Source organism: Quercus robur, chromosome 10, assembly GCF_932294415.1.
Source record: "Quercus robur chromosome 10, dhQueRobu3.1, whole genome shotgun sequence".
Classification (NCBI taxonomy): Eukaryota; Viridiplantae; Streptophyta; class Magnoliopsida; order Fagales; family Fagaceae; genus Quercus; species Quercus robur.
The window spans coordinates 13759637-13765808 of NC_065543.1; the positions used below are offsets into that span (position 1 = coordinate 13759637).

Consider the following 6172-nt stretch of genomic DNA (forward strand, 5'->3'; position numbering starts at 1 on the left):
AATTTAGACCAATCAAAAGTCTGCTACATACTTTCAAGCATATCAATTGATAGTGGAGTTTATCATCTGAAATCACTATAAATAGAGGACATCCCCTCTCATTTTCAACACGAAGTTTTCAAGACGTCAAAGCTTTGGAGAAATTCTGTCTCAAGAACACATGAAGAACATTCAAATAAGTTCTTTGAAGTTCTATTGGAATTAAACTGAAAAAGCCTCCATAAACTTCAACAAACCTCAAATCCTTGAAGCTCAACGGATCAAGCCTCTAAAGCCTCAAAGAACTTCAACCTACACTACAAAAAAAGAGTCTACTAGCGAGGATAAAATGCCCTCGCAAAAATTCAAATATCGTCGCAAAAGATTATTAGCGAGGGCATATGGCCCTCGAAGGCCGTCGTATTTGCTCTTGTTTCTAAAAAAGATTTTGCGATCATACCTTCGCAAATAGATAATTTACGAGGGCAATCCACCGTCGTTACTGAATAAATCTACCCTCACAAATATATTACCAAACGACGAGAAAAGTTGACGACTTATTTTTAGCGAGGGGAAGTAGTCGTCGTTAACAACTATTTGTGAGGACCTTTATACCTTCGCAATTAGTTATTTACAAATTCCAAATTGATGACATACTTTTTAACGACAAATAATGGCATCGCTAAAATTTATTTGTGAGGGCTTTTAACCCCTCACAACTTATTTTTAGCAAGAGGAAACAGTCGTCGTTAATAACTATTTGTGAAGACCTTTATACCCTCGCAACTAGTTATTTGTGAATTTCAAATTAACGACGAGACAAATAATATCATCGATAAAATTTACTTGTGAGGGATTTTAACCCCTCGCAACTAGTTAGGAATAATAGTGATGACATTAAGCTGTCACTTAAAACGTTTTTGCAAGGGATTAAGGGACGTCGCTATTCTATAAATTGCGAGGGACTGTTGGTACTATAAAGTTATTTATAACCAAATTTTTACGTCATCAGTGATAATATTTTATATAATTTTTGAAATATTTTATTATTTATTTATTTTTAATTTATTTTATATCATTTTTGTTTAACTATCATATTACAATAATACAATAATTACTAAAAATTGTTACAATAATACAATAATTACTAAAAATTGATCCATCAAACGATAAAAATTCATATCAGTTCAAACTTTAAAATATAGAATATACAAAAAAATCCTGAAATTAAACCTTGTTTTAAACTTAAACAACTAGAATTATGACAAGATCTATATTAGTCTTCCTCTGAGTCACCCTCCAAGCTGTTTTCAACCTCCTTGTTATTGTTTGATTTGTCATCTTCATCTCTGCTAGTACCATCCTTAAAATAAAATTTAAAAAAAAAAAAAAAAAGCATTAAACATGAGTTAAAATGAAACAATTAAAGTGAATTTGTATTTGTATCAATTCTTCAATAAATAAGTACACATATTACCATATCAAATCTAATCATATAATAATATATCATAAACAATAGTAATAACTTTTTTTTTTAATTTAACAACGATGATAACTTAATTTGATTACTTAAACCACTATCAAAATTAAATAAAAATTAAAATAATATAACAATTCCGGATTTATGTGCAATAGCCAACAAGGCCCTCTACACAATCCAAAGCTTGAAGTCAAGAAAAATATATCTTAGCCCTTGAAGTTAACAAAAGTGAAACTTCAAGTCCAGACCTAGCCACTGGTTACAATAGGTTCACCCAATGCAAACCTTGGCCAATACTATTAAACTATGTAAATACACAATAAAATTTAAAACTATTTGATCATAATATAATATACCATTTCATATCTGTACTTGGCCATTGATAAAGAACCTGTAGTGGAGAAAATTTCAGACTTATTTCTGTCTCCCTTATTTATCAAACTTACGTCCTGCACACATAATTCACACATTAGAACATTAGTTTCTATGAAAATATTAACAAATAATGGTTAGAGAGAGGGTGAGAGAATTTATGATATGTATTTCATTTATACTCACCCCCCAATCTCCCTCCTTCCAATTATCTACCATCTCTTTCCAAAAAGGTGTAAAAATGAAGGAAGGACCATTCTTGTAACAATCTTCTTTCCTTGACCCCTCTTTTTTACAGCACTAGTACCTATTGATAAAACAAATAATAATGAAAATTTGATAAAGAACGTGTACCTATTGACATAATTATCTAGAATTATGTCAATTGTTTAATAAATAATGCTAGTGCCACAAGAAATTGATTCTTCCTGTCACTTGGAAGAAAAAAAGAAAAGAAAAAGAAGCTCTCCCAATAAGGGAAAGAATCGTATAATAATATTGTGAAATAAGTTAATAACAATACATATATCACTATTTTTTTTACTAGATTAATAGATTATGACATTAAAAAATGAATTTAGGACACAAAAAATTAAGAGTTTAAATTAGTAGTTGTGAATTTGAAGTAAGCCAAATGGCCAAAATTCCATAAAGTCGGCCAAAAAAATTGTAATAGTTTAACCAATAAATAATCACACATCACAAACTAAGTACACCAATCTAAGCACAGGTGCCAAGCTCAAATAATATTGTAAAATCATTCGTAGGAAGTCAATGCACTCAACATTTGATTTGATACGAATGGTACCTTTAATTACTTGAGTGCATTGACTTCCTAACTGGAGATCATAATTGACTTCAGATGAATATTCAATTTAGCAGAAGAAGACTTCACGTGGAAAGATAAATCTACTTCAAATGCTACTTTAGTTGCAGCTAGGCTTCCACTATCAGTATCAAGCTCTTTTGTGGGCCAAATCACAATCCAACAATAGTAGGGTAATGGTAGTGAACAGCCATTATCTAATTAAGAGTTTTAAGCTCCAAGGTTTTTGGCAAAAAAAAAAAAAATTAAAGGATAGAATTGAGTGGCGTGTATGGGATAAAGATCTCATTATTCACATTTACACAAGATCAAGCCTAAAATTCAGGCAGAGCTTCAAAGATGTACTCTTAAGAAACTAATAGGTTTGAGAGAGAATCAACAGACCAAACAAAAGTTGTATATGACAGTTACAACATCATACTTCTACAAATAATAGCTCTTACCTCCTTTAATGTGAGTATAATTCTCACTGAGTATAAGAAAGGCCTTTGTGTTCTCCTCCTCCAAGTTTATCTACCTAAGCATACAAAGGTTTAACAAAATTCAGCTAAAGAAATTTAACAGCCTTTTTTAATACTGTACAGAGTAGGCTGCTGCTTCACATATAGGGCTGAAAGTAAGGAACCAATAACTACAATTAACATGCCAAATGAGTTGAAAGAAAGTACTTATGAACTTACCAGAAAAGCATAGGTCCATGAGATGTGTTTGCAATATCTACAATGTAAAATGACAAAAGCAACTGATTTCATCTAAATATGTATTAACTATAAAGTATAAACCAAACTTCTCCCCCAAAAGAATACCTATTCAAATGTGATAAGAAACAACTAATTGTGCCAAATAACCTCTAGCTGTAATTCAAGTAAGTAGATATTCTTCATTATGAAAAGAAGTGAAACAATGGAACCATGAGAATGTAGTACAGCCTCATTCCACATAAACTGTTTGTGGAAGATCCTTTGAAACAAGAATACAAGCACAAGTGCCAATCTTTGAATTGCAAGTTGAATAGCATGAAAAATGAAAAAATCTCACATAACACAGATGCAAAACAACGAGTTCAGGTGCCAATATTGATGAAGTGAAATTTGCATGCACTACTTGTAACTAACATTGACTAATTAACCTTGATACATGAATGAACCCAAATCTGAGTTTCCCATTTGAGTTACAAGTTCCTAACACATGCATTAACTATCTAGTTTAAAATTATTTTTTTTTCAATTTCCTTCCCCATTGTGGCTTTTGAAAGTGGCGAATGTTAAAATGACAAAATGATTCATTGATCAGAAATAGTAGGATATTCACTTCAATCTGGATCCAGTGAAATGGTTACCTCCTGATTCAAGCTGTTTTAAGATAAATGTTGCTGGTTTGAGCTTCAAAGATGGGACTGGAGGTGTGGGAGCGGTGATTTGTGATAGAGCAAGTGAGGTGTTTGCTGTATTGTCTGAGAGAGTTTGTGATTCATCGTTGATTAAAAGAACGTGTATTACTCCTCTCATGTCATGGAATTTAGTAGAGTGATTGTGGAATGTGAAGACACTGGGATGATGATGCACTTACAAATGCAGCACGCTATTTTGTTGAATAGGGACAATTGCTAAATGATATTAGGCAAAACATGTTAAGCTAAGAATGTGTTTCTTTCCAATTTGTGCAGTAACTACACAACTCGAGAGAGCTAGCAAAGTTTTCTCAGCAAAAGGAAGAGCCTCAGGTGTGGCTTGAGGATTGTCCTTTCTTCTTGCTCCCAATTGTACACAAAGATATATCTAAATAATAATTATAGCTATAGCCTTTATTCAACCAAAAAAACAATGAAAGGGTGTTTTGGATTAATTCAAGGAAACCCAACCTCCTTAACACTTCAATTTGCAGAAAAAGTTTAATATCTTTATCAGATTTTTACAAAATAAAGAATAGGAGCTAAGACATGCAATCAAACCCTCGTTGAAACCTTATTTACACATTCAAAAAGGATCTAACTTAACAATACTAAAGATAGCCATAAATTAGACAGGCATATACATTTACAATATATGGTTTCTTATATCTTAATCTACCACCCAAAAAAAAAAATACTAAATATTATAAATTTTAGATTTTGATGCACAATCAAAAAAATATCATAGCAACCAACAAGAAATGCATAAAATAAAGGCAAAATGGGCAATGCATAGGGTTTGATAAAAAGAATTGTAAATATAAAACTAGTTTTTGTCTCTTCTCAATATTATAAGAAACCAAACAGAAAGATAAGATGAAAGATTAAAATTACCTGAAACGTTTCTTAACGTTATTCTGCAATTGAAGAAAAGGAACACAGAAGAGAGAGCTCTTTAGGGAAATCCAAATTCCAATTAAGGATAAAATAAAAAAGATGGATAGGCGCAAGACTTAAGGGGCCCCCTACCCAAAAAATTTTCAGTGGCGACAGCGGTGTGGCCGGCTCTGGTCTGGTAGTAGGCAGAGATTTTGGGACTAGGGATAGGGTTGAAGGGATCGGCGGCGGCCATGAAGGAGGAGTGGGTAGAGAAAGGGGAACAAATTTTAGGGGAAAAAAACTGAAGTAAAAAAGTTAGATTTTGGCTTCTTCTTTTTGGGGGGGGGGGGGGTGGGGTGGTGGGTGGTGGGGGAAGCTAAGTGAAACATGTTAGGAGGGAAACACATTTTTGGGAAATTTTGGGTGGGAAAAATAAAAGAACACAAATTTATTTTGAGGAAAAAATAAAAATAAAAGAAGACAATTTTAATTAATTACCATTTTTGACTGGCAATTATCATTTTGTCATGCATTTTGTAATTGTACATGAATCAAACATCTCTATATATCTAAGTGAGTTAATGAGTGTAAAATATTAAGAATCTAATGTTAATGAGCTATGAAATAAAATTTAAAAACAAAAAACAATCGCATATACTCAATAAAAATCAACATACAACTTTCTCAAAAAAAAAAAAAAAATACCACACAATAAAAATTATCACACGTTCTATCTTATTAAAAAATTTATAAAAAAATTATCATAGCTATTATTATATTTATGTAAGAATTTTAATACGTGACTAACTACGTTTACTTTAAAAAAATAAATAATATGACAATTGGATGGTCAGATTGAGAGAATATCACCATACAAGTACACAACATATGTCCACCACGCACCATATTTAGATTTGAAATCTAACCGTTGGATTTGAAGATTGTAATGAAAAGTTAATTCTGGTAAATTATGGTCATAATCAAACGGTTGGATTTAGAGAAAGATGCGATCAAAGTTTAGTTAAAGTTGGTCAAATCCGGTCAAACTTAATAGATGGTCTCGATACTACTGGACTTGGTGAAATTCATATTCAAATCTTGATCATTAGGATTGAAGAGTATGGTGACATATTGGTGTTGGTAAAATTTGAGACCAATTGGATGGTTAGATTGAGAAAATATATATAGCCATATAGGTACACAACACATGTCCATCACATGTCATACTTAGATTTGAAATCTAACC

The 6172-nt window shown here is 31.8% G+C and overlaps 1 long non-coding RNA gene across 4 annotated transcripts; it reads right to left on the minus strand.

Annotated features, from left to right (window-relative positions):
• Nucleotides 1-1133: 1133 nt before the first annotated feature.
• Nucleotides 1134-5271, minus strand: LOC126703538 (uncharacterized). Of its 4 annotated transcripts, none has more exons than XR_007648118.1 (6): nucleotides 4942-5271; nucleotides 3338-3374; nucleotides 3101-3170; nucleotides 2018-2138; nucleotides 1816-1908; nucleotides 1134-1342 (listed from the first exon to the last, which is right to left on the minus strand). It is a non-coding gene; the product is annotated as an uncharacterized LOC126703538 (long non-coding RNA). The 4 variants fall into 4 exon arrangements; XR_007648117.1 differs by having other exon boundaries at nucleotides 3101-3174; XR_007648115.1 differs by lacking the exon at nucleotides 3338-3374.
• Between the last annotated feature and the right edge of the window lie 901 nt (nucleotides 5272-6172).